Source organism: Leucoraja erinacea, chromosome 30, assembly GCF_028641065.1.
Source record: "Leucoraja erinacea ecotype New England chromosome 30, Leri_hhj_1, whole genome shotgun sequence".
Classification (NCBI taxonomy): Eukaryota; Metazoa; Chordata; class Chondrichthyes; order Rajiformes; family Rajidae; genus Leucoraja; species Leucoraja erinaceus.
In genome coordinates this window covers 20,217,963-20,235,958 of record NC_073406.1, presented here as the reverse complement: position 1 = coordinate 20,235,958, position 17,996 = coordinate 20,217,963, and the positions used below count along the sequence as shown (strand labels likewise).

At 41.5% G+C, this 17,996-nt stretch overlaps 1 protein-coding gene across 3 annotated transcripts in view; it reads right to left on the bottom strand.

The window, feature by feature from the left end:
* spsb1 (splA/ryanodine receptor domain and SOCS box containing 1) overlaps positions 1–17,996 on the bottom strand; it is an 80,638-nt gene that overhangs the window by 22,135 nt on the left and 40,507 nt on the right. Inside the window, exon 1 of one of the 3 annotated variants that reach the window (XM_055659619.1) lies at positions 4,978–5,102. The exons of the other annotated variants lie outside the window; for them this stretch is intronic. The gene's annotated coding sequence lies outside the window, so the exon portion shown is untranslated. Of the gene's footprint in view, positions 1–4,977; positions 5,103–17,996 lie in introns of those variants that run through there. 3 annotated transcript variants of the gene reach the window in all.

The window sequence follows — 17,996 nt, the reverse complement described above, 5'->3', positions numbered from 1 at the left end:
CGTCCTATTTTGATTTGTCCTGCCAAGGTGTAGCACCTCACATTTATCAGCATTAAACTCCATCTGCCATCTTTCAGCCCATTTTTCCAAATGGCCTAAATCACTCTGTAGACTTTGGAAATCCTCTTCATTATCCACAACACCCCCTATCTTAGTATCATCTGCATACTTACTAATCCAATTTACCACACCTTCATCCAGATCATTGATGTACATGACAAACAACAAAGGACCCAACACAGATCCCTGAGGCACCCCACTAGTCACCTGCCTCCAACCCGATAAACAGCCATCCACCATTACCCTCTGGCTTCTCCCATTCAGCCACTGTTGAATCCATCTTGCTATTCCTGCATTTATACCCAACAGTTGAACCTTCTTAACCAACCTTCCATGAGGAACCTTGTCAAAGGCCTTACTAAAGTCCATATAGACAACATCCACTGCTTTACCCTCGTCAATTTCCCTAGTAACCTCTTCAAAAAATTCAAGAAGATTAGTCAAACATGACCTTCCAGGCACAAATCCATGTTGACTGTTCTTAATCAGACCCTGTTTATCTAGATGCTTATATATATTGTCTCTAAGTATCTTTTCCATTAATTTGCCCACCACTGAAGTCAAACTAACAGGTCTATAATTGCTAGGTTTACTCTTAGAACCCTTTTTAAACAATGGAACAACATGCGCAGTACGCCAATCCTCGGGGACTATTCCCGTTTCTAATGACATTTGAAATATTTCTGTCATAGCCCCGGCTATTTCTACACTAACTTCCCTCAATGTCCTAGGGAATATCCTGTCAGGACCTGGAGACTTATCCACTTTTATATTTTTCAAAAGTGTCAGTACTTCTTTTACTTTGAACCTCATAGTATCCATAGCTACTCTACTAGTTTCCCATACCTCACATAATTCAATATCCTTCTCCTTGGTGAATACCGAAGAAAAAAAATTGTTCAATATCTCCCCCATCTCTTTTGGCTCTGCAGATAGCTGTCCACTCTGTCTCTCCAATGGACCAATTTTATCCCTCGTTATCCTTTTGCTATTAATATAGCTGTAGAAACCCTTTGGATTGACTTTCACCTTACTTGCCAAAGCAACCTCATATCTTCTTTTAGCTTTTCTAATTTCTTTCTTAAGATTCTTTTTACATTCCTTATACTCCTCAAGCACCTCATTTACTTCATGCTGCCTATAATTATTGTAGATCTCCCTCTTTTTCCGAACAAGATGTCCAATTTCCCTTGAAAACCAGGGCTCTTTCCAATTTTTACTGTTTCCTTTCAACCGAACAGGAACATAAAGATTCTGTACTCTTAAAATTTCCCCTTTAAATGTCCTCCATTTCTCTTCTACATCTTTCCCATAAAACAAAATGTCCCAGTTCACTCCTTTTAAATCATCTCGCATCGCATCAAAGTTAGCCTTTCTCCAATCAAAAATCTCAACCCTAGGTCCAGTTCTGACCCTCTCCATAATTACGGAACAAGGATCTGCAGATGCTGGGTTATACCAAAGAGACAAAGTGCTGGAGTAACTCTGCGGTCAGGCAGCATCTATGGTGAAAAGGGGTGAGCAACGTTTGGGTCGGGACCATTCTTCAACGAGTAGCAGTATGCAAATTCAATTTGGGAAAGTCTCCACTAACTGAACAAGAGTCACCTGTACTAGCTCTTCAAGCCATTTGTCAAGTTACCATGTCTTGCTACAGTGCTCTCAAGCAAAGATTTGAGAATGTGAAGCACTATTTTTGTTGGTGCAACTTGCAGCACAGCAAATTCACAAGCTCATCTCAACTCTGCCATTGGATCAATCAAGCTAGAAGCTACTGCCTGTGCTCTGTAGGTTATTTGGCCACTAATTTGCCTGGGTGTAAGTTAATGATGAACATCTGGGTAGATTTAGACCATGTGGACAGAATTAAGTGGGGTTTATGTAGAATTAGTGTTGATGCACAGCTGGCCATCATAACTGTGGTCAGTTTGTGTTGCATTTCTACGACTACCAACTAATCCGAAATAGCCCGCAGTGCAAAGGCTTATATTCCTCAATGTAAAGCCAGACAATAAATCATGCCCAACAGGACTTGAATAGGGTGTTTGGCAGTGATCAGAATATAATTTTAGACAGTCCAAATCATCAAAAAAATTCAAGGGGTGGACTCAAACGTGGCAGCCACTGAAGCATCCATCTGAAAGAGGAAACAAAAATTTTGGAATTCTATGGTGTGGATGTGGTCAGCCTTGGTAAAATGATGGCATTTCAACAAATTCATGTGCAGTCTTTCCTTCATTCCTTCCATTTTGAGAAAAAGTTTGAATTGTTTTGAACAAATACCATGGACCAATTTAAGAATCCACAAGTGGCTTCAGAATTCCCCAACCCTGCAAGCAGATAGCATATTCATTTAACAATTCCAAAAGTCATACAACTAGTTTTAATTAAATGTTTTTTGTAATCCAATCTACTAAAATAAAGTGATTTAGGAGATTGGATCTTTTGCACGGTATTGTTTTACATGAAGTCAAATTCAAGGCATCCAAGAGAATTTCAAAGTTAGCTTGCACACCAAGAAATCTTACTGCATTGGCAATGTATGATCAGATAACTACAGAGATTGGAATTCTGAAATGGGGACCAATGCTTGATCAACAGATCAGGCAGGATATGGGAAAGAAAGAGTTAAATGCTTCTTGAAACATTAGAAACTACAGATGCTGGAATCTTGAGCATAAAAACTGGAGGAATTCAAGTCTATGGAGGGAAATGGATAGATGATATTTTAGTTAGTCCTGCCCCAGTCTGTTCATTTCCCTTCAGATGCTGCCTGGACCGTAGTTACTGCTCCAGTGGGTGTCTGGAACATTAACCGTTTCTTCACAAATGTTGCATAAACTGTCGAGTACTTCCAGCATCTTTTGTTTTTAATTAACATTTAAAATAGATTGACATAAACCAGCTGCACAACTGCAATAAAATGGCATTTAAATCAAACTTCAAATAGTCCATTTTAAATCGCAGGCAGTTAACTACAATTGCTGCAAGACAAGGCAAAAATCCTTGCACTGAGTTAGGAGGGATTCCCCCATTCTAACATAGAGGTTCTGAAAGCAACACATTTACATTTGGATCCCAAAACGATTGTCACCAAATCATTTCTGAACTGCAGTCCTACCACAGGAAGAGTGCAACCAATTTCATGGAACAGTTTCAGTCACTCTTTCTACGAGGACCTCTGGCCAGGAAACAGACTCCTTTCGTAGAAACAAGGAACTGCAAATGTTGGTTTGCAAGAAGAAAAAAAAAGTGCTGGAGAAACTCATCGGGTCAAGCAGCATCACTGGAGAATATGGAGGGGAAAAGTTTTGGGTTGGGGCCCTTCTTCAGACAACTTTACTACAATAGAGTATACGGGCATTACTATCAATAACCAACACTAAGGAAAGTCTACACCTCTCCAGATGGAAGAGCCAATTGCAGAGGCAAGAAGCAAAGAAAATTTGGCCCAAAGTGGCAAAGAAAAATATCTTGAAATTCTGGACTTCAATTTTAATATATTATTATTCCTAAAAGGATACACACATCCCAAGCTGTCCTGCTACAAGTTAAAAGCGAGCAGGAACAAAAAGGGTTATCAGCAGTTCTGCTAAAAAAGCATTGCTGCTCCAGGGATGTTGCGAAGGTAGGCATCAAGATCAACTCAAATCCATTCCTTTGGGGTGGCCGCCCCAAGCATTCCCTGCTGAGCATAAGGTTAAATTTACAAGGTGGTCCCGCAAATGATCACTCAATTGACGAGTTTGAGCCCTCTTTATTTATAGCCATGCTATATTTAAGAGGGAGTTGGATGTGGCTCTTGCGGCTAAAGGGATCAGGAGGTATGGAGAGAAGGCAGGTACAGGATACCGAGGTGGATGATCAACCATGATCATATTGAATGGCGGTGCAGGCTCGAAGGGCCGAATGGCCTACTCCTGCACCTATTTTCTATGTTTCACCAAGTCTCCAACACTGACCAAGAAAAACCAGCCATGCATTAATTTTACACAAATCCAAATTAGTGTGACAAATGACCTGCAGTCAACGCAATCAATCAAAAATCAAAGGACACAATCAAGAAGGACCCTAACGAAAAAATGAACTAGTCTAACTGGCAAAGTGAACACGATACCCAAAAGTCACTCTGATCAAGCATGAAACGCATCAGTTGAAACTATGCTCAGAGGGCCATTCAAAAAAGGCCACTAAATTCTAATGGCAACATCAAACTAAACAATTTTACACTCAAATCTACATTCAGCACCTTTCGCATAGGCTTTTCAGAAAGTCCATATTCAGTTTAGTTTACTTTAGAGATAAGCAGGCCCTTTGGCCCACTGACCCCTGCACACCAACATGATCAGACACACATTAGGGACAATTTTTACATTTATACCAAGCCAATTAACCTACAAACCTGTATGCCTCGAGTATGGGAGGAGCTCAAAGAAAACCCAGGCAGATCACGGGGAGAACGTACAAACTCCTCTCAGGCAGGTGCTGGAACCCTGGTCTCTGGCGCTACAAGGGCATAACTCTAAGGGGACGCCACCGTGCTGCCTGGTTGTCAAAAATTCAGATTCATAAGCAAAGATTAATTCACGGACTCGAGTTATGGCATCTCATTAGTATAAACACAGCCAACACAACCAAGAACACAATTTATTGCCCTTCAACACCCCAAAGCTGTCAATGCTCTTAGTGGAAACCACTACCAATTTGCAAACAAAGGCACAAACCATGCCATGAACCATATTATTGCAGTTAGTGGCAGTGCGCCATTCTTTCCTTGAAAGATATACTCGTATTTGAATTGGAATTAAATCCATTACTTTCTCGTCCAAATGAGCTAAGTCTACTGCACAAAACGTTGGAAGCTGCCAAAGTAACCACAAAATTAATGTTACATAAAGTTTAAGAGGAACTGCCTACCATTTGAAGTCAAATGTAGCTTGGGTAGAGTAACGTGGTGTAGTCTAGAGACGCGAGATGGTCACACACTTGTGCACCAAAGCCCAAACGTGGCTGGTCTATTACTATAGCAACTAGAGGGTGGAAAAACAGTATGGAATATATTTAGGCCAAGCCTGTTTGCCAAGTGTGCATATGACGGAGGACATGAAGTCATGCAAATCGTCAACATCACAAGAGGGGAAACTCGTTATGCAACTTCGCAGGTCCAACAGCAAGTAAACAATTTATATTTATAGAATAGTCGAAGGTATTTCACGGACCTGACAAATCAAATAAAGATTTGATCCCAAGCCACATCATCGGTTAAGGATAGAGGAGCAAAGCCTCAACCCCTTTTGAAAACTGTCACTTTGGTTATGAGAAGATTTGGGGAAGATCAGTCCACATTTGAAGGGAGGAGCAGGCAGCAATTAAATTCAGGGATGCTTGAAACAAAGTTATTCACAATGTTGGATTACAGGAAGAGGCAGCGTCACAGAGCTACAAAGATAAACAAAGATAAACATCTCCGCAAAAGCTACGCACTGGTAAGTAAGGTGGAAGACAACAACATTCTAGTGCGAATTAGCAAGACATGGACCAAAGTCAGACATCCTGAGATTCATAGCTCCAATTTAGTTTAAAAACTAGTTTGAACAACATGGGTAGGTTCAAAACTTAGTCCGAATTTAAGAATGTTTTTTAAGAATCCACCTCCAACAACAAAATCAGTTTTAAAGGCACATTTCCATTACAGCAAAACACTGGGTCCGAATATTTGCCAATTCATTCAGCCTCGAGGAAAAAAAGAGAAAAAAAAAACAAAACAAAAAAAACTTCTCCCATCAGGCAGAAACAATTAAAAAATTTGGCATGCAAATTGGAAGCTGCAAGTATTGCTGTGGTTTTGGGAATAACTGAACATTGCAGACTCTACAAGCAGATATCAAGCTCCTTTCACCTCAATTAATTGGAGCCATTTTTCTAGTGTTATAACAATTTAAATATGGGTTTTTTGTAAAGTCAACCAGGACCTCGAAAACAAAAACAGGTCATTTTTAAGCAACCTCAATAGTTACCAGGCTACACTTGAAGAACAGGATCACAACTGCTAACAACTAACACCAATAAACAATTGCAGCTCAAAGGTCATGGGTCCTGCTCTTATAAACAAGCTAATATTCTGGATTTTTCCAATGAGGTGTGGACATTTTATACAGTCACAATTCCTGTGATGAATTTTGTAATTACGAGGAAACAAGATATCCAGAAACATTTATCATAATTAGTGTTTTGCACAAATACCCATCCAAGTATTTGACCAGGGAACATATTTGTGTGCTGTATACAAGGCAAGGAAACCCCAATTTCCACTGAGAGCATTCAATCACCTTTCCAAGCCAACGACAATCTGATGCAACATTGTTTTGATCAGAAAATAGTGGCATGTTGCTTGTCCAGTATATAATGGCCAAGCCATCCTACTTAATGGTTAAATTATCCCCATCCAACACGGCAGGACTGACTTCTCTCCACGCTTCCTGCTTCAGCATAGCATTCAGCACTCCTCCAATTTGCCAATATCCATGGAGTGCAAGTAAGGACGAGTACATTTACACGCTCTTCTAATGTCGCTATCTGGACATGAAACTTCACCATTTGGAGCTGTTTGCCAAAAAAAATGTTCACTGAAAACCTTTTTTTTTTTTTTTTTTTTTTTAAATTAATATAAATGGGCATTTTCCCAATAGGTAAACCACAAAATAGGAAAATGGAGGTTGGGTGGAAATCAAGAGATTTTACAATAGAACAAAAACATACAGTTGCACAAACCTCAAAAAAGATTAGTGTTACACAGTCCTGGGCTGATTGAGCATGGTGCACATTTTCAAACCTGCAGGAAAATTGTCAACTAGCTCAGATTTATAAAATACTGTGCAGAAACTCCATTAAGGTAAATCATGTGTGCTTTTGGGTCCATAGCATGGCAAGCAAGTCCTTACCAGCTCCCTACATATTCAATATTAGCTCGGAAATAGCTTCAATGCCTGGGCACTGAATAGGAATCGCAAAAGTCACTCATGTCAGAAAAAAGACTACATATTCTGCAAATCATGCATTCATCAATATTAGCCACACTATTTCGATTAACAATTCAATGCCTCCGTGAAAGACTCCTGCCTCTATTGACAGGATATTCTTCCAAAATGTTCTGTTTATAAATATTGCAGGTCTAAATTTTACTTCGATCCATTTTCAATTAATATCCAAAAGTCAAAAGGTGCACACCAGTCATCATAACAATAACATTAGAGCTATGATAGTGATTTAAAGGGAAATAACCCAAAGGATCGGCATGTAGCAAACTTAAAGACAAATCAGACGCAGTTACCACAAGCCTACTTGTACACACACACACACAAAGAAATGCAATCCTTCCGCCTTGACGTTCAGTGATCCAGCTGTCACAGCTCTGTGGAATAGAAAATCTCAGGATTCAAAATCCACAAGAAATTCCTTTCAAGTCTTTAATGCACAACTCCTTCTGAAGCCAAGCCTTCTAGTTCTACTAGATTTTCTAGGCAAGCATTATACCTCAGTACACGGGACAGTAAACTAAACTCAGCTCAACTGTCAGCATTCACGTTAATCCTCGGCTTCAATTACACCACTCGATCAGTAACTCCAATAATGGCCTAACCTGCTCAACCTTAAATATAATAGCCCCTTTCTTGCAGGAGTAAATAATGCAAACTTCTCTTGAAAGGAGACCAAAACTGTACACGGTACTCCAGTTGCCGTCTCCAATTCCATGCAGCTGTAAAAGTACTCCCACTTCTATACCCCAACCCCCAGTAATTGAGGCCATTTTATTATTAACTTTCCTAAATACTTGCTGGACAAACATGCAAACCTTGCGCTTCAGTTAAATGAAAGCCCAGATCCCCCCACACGGCATCTGCCGTCTCTCCAGAAAGCAATATTCTGTATTTCTATTCCCATTAGGACAAATAACCTCACATTCCCCAACATAGCTCTCCGCCAAATATTTGCCCACTCGCTTATCATTTTGCAGCCTCTGAACATTGTTACTTCCTTTTCACTTGGCTTCACATTCTGGCGAAATGTGGCGAGGTATTTGGCCTGGTTATCGAAGTTATTAATATGGATTGTAATACTCAGGACCTCAGCACAGATTCCTGGAACATCCTACTCACTGCAGCTCGCTGATCTGGAAATGACTTCTCCAGACTTTGTCTCACAGCCAATTCTCAATCCATGTTATTATTTCTCCCAGAACTCTCGGCAGCAAGGACTAGGTTTATACTAAAGATTATAATGTGGCATTACATGTCATACAAAGATGAAAATGCTCCAATAGACATTTTTTGACTATAACAGAGGCAACTTTTGTAGCCAACTCTATTATTGGCAGACATCTACTACAAACCCGACTCCCATAGCTATCTTGACTACACTTCTTCCCACCCTGCTTCCTGTAAAGACTATCCCCTACTCCCAATTCCTCCATCTACGCCACATCTGCGCCCAGGATGAGGTTTTCCATACCAGGGCATCGGAGAAGTCCTCATTCTTCCATTATAGATGAAGCCCTCCTGGGGTCTCCTCGATATCCTGCAGATCCGCTATTACTCCCCCACCCCATTCGTAACAAGTACAGTCCCCCCTGTCCTCACCTTCCACCCCATCAGCCATCGCAATCAACATATAATCCTCCAACATTTTCGCCACATCCAACGGGATCCTACTATTGACCACATCCACCCCTTTCTGCTTTCCGCAGAGACCGTTCCCTCCGTAACTCCCTGGTGAACTCGTCCCTTCCCATCCAACCCACCCCCTCCCCAGGTACTTTCTCATGCATCCGCAGGAGATGCAACATCTGTCCCTTGACCTTCCGCCCCTCAACACCATCCAAGGACCCAAACAGTCTTTCCAGGCGAGGCAGAGGTTCACTTGCACCTTCTCCAACCTCATCACTGCATCCGCTGTTCCAGGTGTCAACATCTCTACATCGGTGAGACCAAGCGCAGGCTCAGCGATCATTTCACTGAACACCTCCGCTCAGTCCATCTTAACCAAGTCGATCTCCCTGTGACCCAGCACCCAACTCCCCCTCCCATTCCCAATCTGACCTTTGTCCTGGACCTCCTCCATTGTCAGAGTGAGACCCAGTGCAAATTGGAGGAACAGCACCTCATATTTCACTCGGGTAGTTTATACCCCAGCGGTATGAACATTGACTTCTCTATCTTCAGACTAGTCTTACTGTCTCCGCCTACATTCTATCTTTGTCCAGACCCCTGCCCTGACATCCGTCTGAAAAAAGGTCTCGACCCGAAACTTCGCCAATTCCTCTCTCCATAGATGCCATCTCACCTGCTGAGTTACTCCAGCATTTTGTGTCTATCTCCTATAACAAGCATTAGTACTAGAGGTGCACACTGATGCAATTATAAAGCTCAACATTCCTACTTTTCTTTTTCTTTCTTTTTTTTTAAAAGAAAAGTAGATTTGATATTTCAACAAATACTCAAACATCTACAGGTGTATAACGGAGGACACATTGACTGGTTGTATCATGGCCTGGGTCAGCAACTCAAATGCCCAGGAACAAAGAAGAATACAAAATGTGGAACCGCCAACCACTGGCACTGATCTTCCCAATGGACCTATAGGAGTCACTGCCTCAAAAAGGTGACCACTATCATCAAGGACCCACATCACCCTGGCCACGCTCCAACTTCACCCCTATCTGAAACTACAGGAATCTGAAAATTGACCTCCAGGTTCAGGAATTGCTTCTTCCCTACAAACAACCTATTCAATACTACAAACACCAACTGGACTTTCAAACTACAAACTGTTTTGGTCACACTAAGAATTCAAGACTTTTGTTGTGTTTTTCCATAAATATTGGAGTTTATTTATTGATTGGACTTTGTTGATGATACCATCCATTGAGATGTGTTTACAGACTCGTTATACTGCTGCAAGTATGAACTGCATTGTTCAGTTTCAATAAGAATAGCAATTAAACACTAGACTCTTGAAGGTGGAACAACAAATCTCAATAATGCACATAGGGCTCCACAAGCTCGACTTCGAATGGGGGTGGAGAGGAAGGCAGTCAAACCATGTAGGGTGGTGTGAAACAGGCTCTTGCTATGGTTCCTGTCAACCTCCCAAAACATTTACTTGCTAAATCAATAGAACTACAGGACAGATTAACAGAATCAAGATCAAAGATCTGCCTTGTGTACAGGGACTGAAGAGGCTGTCCCACTTATGCAATTTTTTTCGACGACTGTCCCCACCTGTCATAGTCACAGCAGGTGGCCAAAAATTTTCAACATGTTGCAAATCCAGTGGCGAGCAGCAAAAGGTAGGACTCTTTGGGCGACTACTCACAATCATACAGGCATATCTTTTTCTGGTCACCGCTGGATTTTCACCATGTTAAAAATTTTTGGCGACCTGCTGTGACTATGACGGGTGTCGATAATCGCCAAAAAAAAAAATAGTGCAAGTGGAACAGGCCCATTATCGTTATCACCTGCTCTGAAAGCAGTATACAAGTCTGTGAACAAAGTAGAATTTTTTTTAATACAAATGTAGGAAATTAAAAGGGCAGAAACATTTCACCCACAAAAAGCAAAAATCAAGTAGTAGTTCTATACACTGTTAGCCATCCACAAACACTCAAGCTGGGAACAGCTGCTGCCTACAATCAGCAGAGAGGATTTCTGCCAGAAATTCCCCATTCTCTTAATCCTTCAGTGAGAATGGAAACAGTGAAACCAACCAAGTTCAAGGCATGAACAAGTTTAATGTTTTTGGCATTTGCCCCATCTCCTCAAGGGGCCAGAATTGCCTGGTGTGCCATTACTCAAATTGCTGCTTGGCACCAAGAAATTGACCCGTTGCATCAGGAAAAAAGGCAGTCACGCTCTTACGCAGTTACCAGCGGGATTTACTGGGGATTAAGAGCGTGCGAGTGGTGGCCAATTTCTGCTCATCCCAGGGGTCAATTGTAATTAAACTATACCAGCGCTTAGGCCGAGATTAGCTAATCTCACGCCAGTTTACAAAATCTTATCCTATTTTCAAGAACTTTGAATGGAAATTTCAGGATTTCTGCTGACAAGGCAAGTCCATTCTGCACGTATCCAAATGGACAAAAACAATATCTATTATTAAATTCGGTATGGTTTTTAAAATATTCAAATTGGGATTCAAAACTGATAGCTGAAGCAAATTCAGGATTCTATACCCTCTTGTACATGGATTTTATCTGCTGACTGCTTGGATATGGCGTTTCCAGTAGTGGGAGAGTCCAGGACCAGAGGGGACAGCCTCAGAATAAAATGATGCACCTTAGGAATAGAGAAGCCGAGAAATTTCTTTAGCCAGAGGGTGGTGAATCTGTGGAATTCATTGCCCCAGATGGAAACGGAGCCAAGTAATGGGCATTTTAAAATGGAGATTGATAGGTTCTTGATTTGTAAGAGCCAAAAGGTGGCAGGGAAAAGGCAGAAGAATGGGGTTCAGTGGGGAAATGGATCAGCCATGATCAAATGGCAGAGCAGACACCATGGGTCAAATAATCTAATTCTGCCCTAGTCTTATTACCCATCTCAGCAAGTTTTTCTAAAACTGCTATCATGGAAATATTCTGGCAACTAGTTCAATTTTAAAATTGCCGATGGGTATAAAAGTACAAGTTCTAGCCTCACTAGATAACTTCAATTCTCAATTCATAATTTCAAGATAAGATGTATATGAAATGAAAAAACAATAAAGCAAATGTTGTTTAGAGGTGGATGTTTGGATTAAATGGCAGAGAATCCGGACAGTATTCAGTTTGTGCAATATTTAGCCGTGGGAATGATAAATACAAGGATGTTTCAAAACCCATGACAGCATGGGTAATGTGGAAACAGAAGTGTTTAAGGTTTGCTCAATCCATAATTTTGTTCTAGTGTACAAGAGCTCTGCGTTAAATGACTCATGCCGCCCAGTCAACAACCTTACTACCGCATTGCGAAAGTCTAGACAGTGGACTCTGACACAGACTGCCCAATTCAACATTTACAAAGAGAGCAAGTTAGAAGGGGCAAAGAAAAGGAAATGAATTCCTCAGTCTCCAACATGGACAGATGACTTGTTAGTCTGTAACTGCATTGATGGATGCGGCTTGTGGCGGCACAGCAGTTGTGGAGGACACTGACACATCGCCTGGCCAGGCCGACCATTGCAATTCTGACCCAGTTCTTTTTCTGCCAGAAGAAAGGGGCCTTTATGGTCAAATTAAAACTACTTTAAAAATTAGAATTTGGAAGAGTGCAGGATGGCACCCACAACGTAGTGACTCGTGTAGTGACTCAGTGTGGGCTGCTATTTGATACTTATACCTAGTATGATTTTGCCTAATTTATAGCAGGATTGCCACTAAACAGTATGCAAAAAAATGAATTTCACTGTACTCTGTACACATGAAAAGTACCACTGAACTCCCAACTCCGAGGTAGCATTTACAAAAAAAAAAAATTAAGATGCAATAATTAAAACATCTACTTGCTGCGAGTGGGTTGTTCTGCTGGAAACCAGAGTATTCATCCATTCTCCTTCCCCTCTCCCCACTAACCTATGCAGCAAGCTTGTCATGAAATAATTAAAAGAATGATTACCCACCCTTCAGCCTGGATGCAAATGAGAAGTCTTTCAGCAAGTTCTTGGGAGTGTGTGAATAGCAAAATCGACAGAACACACCGAACCATACAAGAGTGGCCAGGCTCCTGCATAATCTATTAAATTACTGGGAAGTACCGAACTCTGAATCATTGGGGAAGTGAAAGGCAAAGAGCACATGTTCCAACATACTGGGAGAGAATTTGAATTTTAAATTCTCTCTGGCATTTACCCAAGTCTTAACATATCTGACAGGTCAATTCCACAAACAACATTTAGGAAAGTTCATAATCGAGATGAGTAAAATAGCATTTTAGTTACTACACTAAATACACAAATGGCATTCTGTTCCTATCTTGAGAGTGGGGCCATGGAGTAGAATCCAGTTTAGCGAGAAACACCTCCATTGCCAAGACCCTTGGCTATGTCTCAAAGAAACCTCACTCATTTCCTGGATATAAAAACCCTCATTGACTAAATAGAGAGTTGGAAAAAAAAAAGACACATTTGACCACCCCACATTTCAGCATTATCAATTGTTTCAAATTACTTTGTTCGGAAATTACTTGTTCGGAAGTTACCTCAGATTAACTTTCCACAGATGCTGCCTGACCAGACGAGTGTGCAGCAGCACTGTTTTTATGACAAACTCAGCAGGCTTTTGCCAGTTTCCCTTCTACAGCATCCACGACACCAACCCATAGGCTAAATCTCCTCCAAGTCAAAAATCGGGCAGTCACGGTGGCTCAGGGTTAGAGTTGCTGCCTTACAGCGAATGCAGCACCGGAGACCCGGGTTCGATCCCGTCTATGAGTGCTGTATGTATGGAGTTTGTATGTTCTCCCTGTGACCTGCGTGGGTTCTCAGAGATCTTTGTTTTCCTCCCAAACTCCAAAGACGTACAGGTTTGTAGATTAATTGGTTTCGTAAATGTAAATATTGTCCCTAGTGGGTGTAGGATAGTGTTAATGTGCAGGGATCGCTGGTCACCGCGGACCCGGTGGGCCTGTTACCGTACTGTACCTCTAAACTAGAAAAAGTCAGCCCATTTAACCTTTGTTGTTCTTCCTACATCATGTACATCCTTGGAGTTGGGAGGAGACCCACACAATATTCCAGGTGCCATCGTGAGTACATGACCTCCTGCCCTAAAAGGCTAACACCGTTATCCATTATGGAGAGAAGGTGGACGCAAAATACTGGAATTTCGGGTCAAGACCCTTCCTCAGTCTCAACCCGAAACACCACCCATTCCTTCTCTCCAGAGATGCTGCCTGTCCTGCTGAGTTACTCCAGCATTGCGTCTCCGCTGTTTTAAACCAAGATCTGCAGTTCTTTCCTACACATGGGGAGAAGGTGGTTTGTCTTGTGATGAGAATTTAATTTATCTTCCACACCTTTATTCCTTAATGCATACCAAATGCTTTAAAATGTTAACAATTTTCAATAAAGCAAGTTTCAGTTGCGCAGGTTGATCAGTCGTTTATCAATTGAGCATCCATTTTGTGGAGAGGCCGTTTCTTACATTTGGCTGGAATACTCATTAAAGCCTATTAAAGGGCCTGTCCCACTTGGGCGTCATTTGCATGTCACACAGGTGGCGCGCGAAGATCTCGCAAGTCGCAAAACCCTGCGGCACCGCGCGCAACTGCATACGTCACCGCTCGCGCGTAAATGCACACCATGTGCGCATCACGATGCGCATGTTGTGACGCGTAAATGGGACAAGCCCTTAAGTGGGTTAATCCTAAAATACAGTTCCACTGCCGATTTTCTGGCACCCTTGGTTCCAGAGCCTTGCTGGAATATCTGTTTTTCCAGACCAGAGGTCACAGCCTCAGGGAGGAGTTGAACGGGTACTGGGATGGCGCAGAGGGGCTGAGACACCAGCTCTCAGTCAGACATAGGAACGGATCTGCCTGACCAGGGCCCCAGCTGCAGAGCGCAGATACGACCTGCTGAGTGGCTGTGGAAGTCCCGTTGAGACAGAGATTGGCTGGCCCACGCAGCCTAGGTGCCATATATTCTGGAAGGGGATTGGTGATTTCAAGCGCACTCATCATTTTGTCTGGACCACAAGTTGCTGGAAAAATTGGATGACGATCTATGTACTGTAAGTGACAAGGTGCAAAACAATTTGCAACAGTAACTTGTGGGAATCTTATAAATAATTAGTCAAAGCTGATCGGACTAATACTTAAGGAAGCCAGGTCAACATGGTGAGAATAATGGTCCCAATTCCAGACTTCAATATCAAAGTCCTTGATCTCAACATTTTCTTCAACGACTGCATGCACCGTTACACAAATTTAATTACACAATGCCTGCAGATCAACTGAAGGTCAAGATACAGTAACACAGTTTCTTCTATTATCCCAAAATTAGAAATCACTAGTTAACAATTTACCTTGATTGTTGTTACGATACATTAATTCTCCAACTTCATATCTATCACCGTTTAGTCCTGGATACATTATTTCCTGTACTCTTAACTACACTCTCTAGAGTATTTGTAAGTGTCTAAGCCAGCTTTGGTATAAGGCTACCCTCCAGGTAAAAAAAAAAGTCATCAACAGGACAGCCTGCAAATGCACTTAAAACAATGGATCAAATTCACACATACAAATGACCAGGAAGGACAACTAAAGTTAATTCATTAATACACATTTCTGATGAAACAATGGTGGACAAAATGCTGGAGTAACTAAAGAGTGAGAAGGAATGGGTGACGTTTTGGGTCGAGACCCTTCTTCAGATCGTTTCTGATGAAACAATCCAGCCTTGTTGCAAGACTGAAAGAAATTTGATATTTTTCCCACTTGACAATTAGTCAGCAAGAACTGTCCAAACATTTCAGACATTATGATTAGAGCGATCACCACATCCAGAGAAATATTCAATGTAACTGGATAGGTTAAAGAGTATTAAATAATTTCATGCCAACTGAACCTTGGGCAATGGTATGTTTAGTTATTTAACTACACCAAATAATACGGACCTTTAAATGGAGAATCGATTCGGTCAATCTAAGCCCTAGTTTAAAAATTAGCCAAATTCTACATGTACTTACTCTGTTAACTACAAATTTTCCTGAACAGAGTCTTCTATTAAACATCAAATGTACTTTATACCATTCCCATCATTGTTACATTTCAGGTCAGCTTAACTTTCTCAACTGAGTGACTCAGTAAAATTGTCACAAGTGTGTATCTTTGAGGAACAAAACATCAAGTTCTGGCCCTATAACGGTCATGGGCAAGCCTTTAGCCTGTTTGAGATAGTCACACCAGCAGTTCCACACAAATGCGTCTTTATCATTGGCGCAGATATCAACTAAGGTCACATCTACTGCAGTTGTACAGGGTCTTGGTGAGACCACACCTGGAGTATTGCGTACAGTTTTGGTCTCCAAATCTGAGGAAGGACATTATTGCCATAGAGGGAGTGCAGAGAAGGTTCGCCAGACTGATTCCTGGGATGTCAGGACTGTCTTATGAAGAAAGACTGGATAGACTTGGTTTATACTCTCTAGAATTTAGGAGATTGAGAGGGGATCTTATAGAAACTTGCAAAATTCTTAAGGGGTTGGACAGGCTAGATGCAGGAAGATTGTTCCCGATGTTAGGGAAGTCCAGGACAAGGGGTCACAGCTTAAGGATAAGGGGGAAATCCTTTAAAACCGAGATGAGAAGAACTTTTTTCACACAGAGTGGTGAATCTCTGGAACTCTCTGCCGCAGAGGGTAGTCGAGGCCAGTTAATTGGCTATATTTAAGAGGGAGTTAGATGTGGCCCTTGTGGCTAAGGGGATCAGAGGGTATGGAGAGAAGGCAGGTGCGGGATACCGAGTTGGATGATCAGCCATGATCATATTGAATGGCAGTGCAGGCTCGAAGGGCCGAATGGCCTACTCCTGCACCTAATTTCTATGTTTCTATGTTTCTATCTTCAGTCGGTTAGTGCGATGCCATCAGTTGCAGGCGGGGTGGTTGGGTGAGAAACTGCTCTACGTAAATAATGCCTTCCTTTAATACAATTAGCAAGCTTCAAGCAAATAATTTGTTGTAAGACAATGGGAAAGCGATTACATTTATTTCTCCCGTGTTTTAACAGTGTCAGACTGGAGATTCTTTATCCATACCAAAGAGATCCATTTAAACGTGTAGTTTTGTCGTTAGCATAAGACTACAAAAAAATACAAACCGAAGTAAAATAGGGATGCTTAAAAAAGAGAAAAAAAAAAAAAAAAAAGGCCCTCCCCACATAATTCTCCTGCAAATAGAATACCTGTTCCTATATCTCTGCCCTTAAATCCATCAAGGGAGCCAGCTGCCCTTGCAGGTAAATGAAGGGCAAGGTCAAAATGTGTATGTATCAAAGGAGAGAGGGCCCCAACAAACCTTCCTTAAAATTGGATCATTCAATATTTATGCTGTTGGATTGTAAGCTACCCAAGCAGAATCAGAGATGCTCTTCCAGTTTGCAAATGAGGGCCACAACAGATAAGTCAGTATGGGAATCAAGGATAAATGCTAAGCAACTGGGAGATCGTGTAGGCCTTGCTGACTGATTGCGAAAGTCGCGGGGATTTGGGAAGCTGCTTTTACCCACAATATATGGAATTAATGTTGATGGTAATACATCAAGCTGGGACCTTTAGTTTTTAAATTATGACAATGTGAATAAAACAAGTTGGATCTGGCATTTCCCCATCTTCACTATTGGAAACTCCCTGCACTTCAACCCTCCCAACGATTTCAACTGTGGATAAAAGCCAACTTCCCAAATGTACACAGGATTTTTTTTTGTCACCACAACTCCACAGCACAAGCAACTTCCAGAAACCCACCGCGACTTTAATTCCAAAGCTCACCCTGAATATTGAAATGTTTTGTGACTATACAGAATGCTGTTTAGAATGGCGGAGACTTGAAGGCTCAAGGTAAAAAGCACAAATTTGGAATCAAATTTCTTCACACTTGTTTGACAAGCCTGCACTGTGTTTGCACCTTGGTTTAAAAAAAAAAAATCAATTGGGCCACCCACTCCCAACCACCTCTACCCACTGAATCGGTCCAATTCTGAAGCAGACCTTTGCAGCAATAAACTAGTGTGCCATAGGATTACTTGAGAAAATAGTAGTTAAGTACTCCACAAGCAGTATCAAATGGCACAATTTTTATAGTACAAACATCAACATAGAAACACCGGCATTCAATATGATCATGGCTGATCATCCAACTCAGTATTCCGTACCTTCTCTCCATACCCCCTGATCCCCTTAGC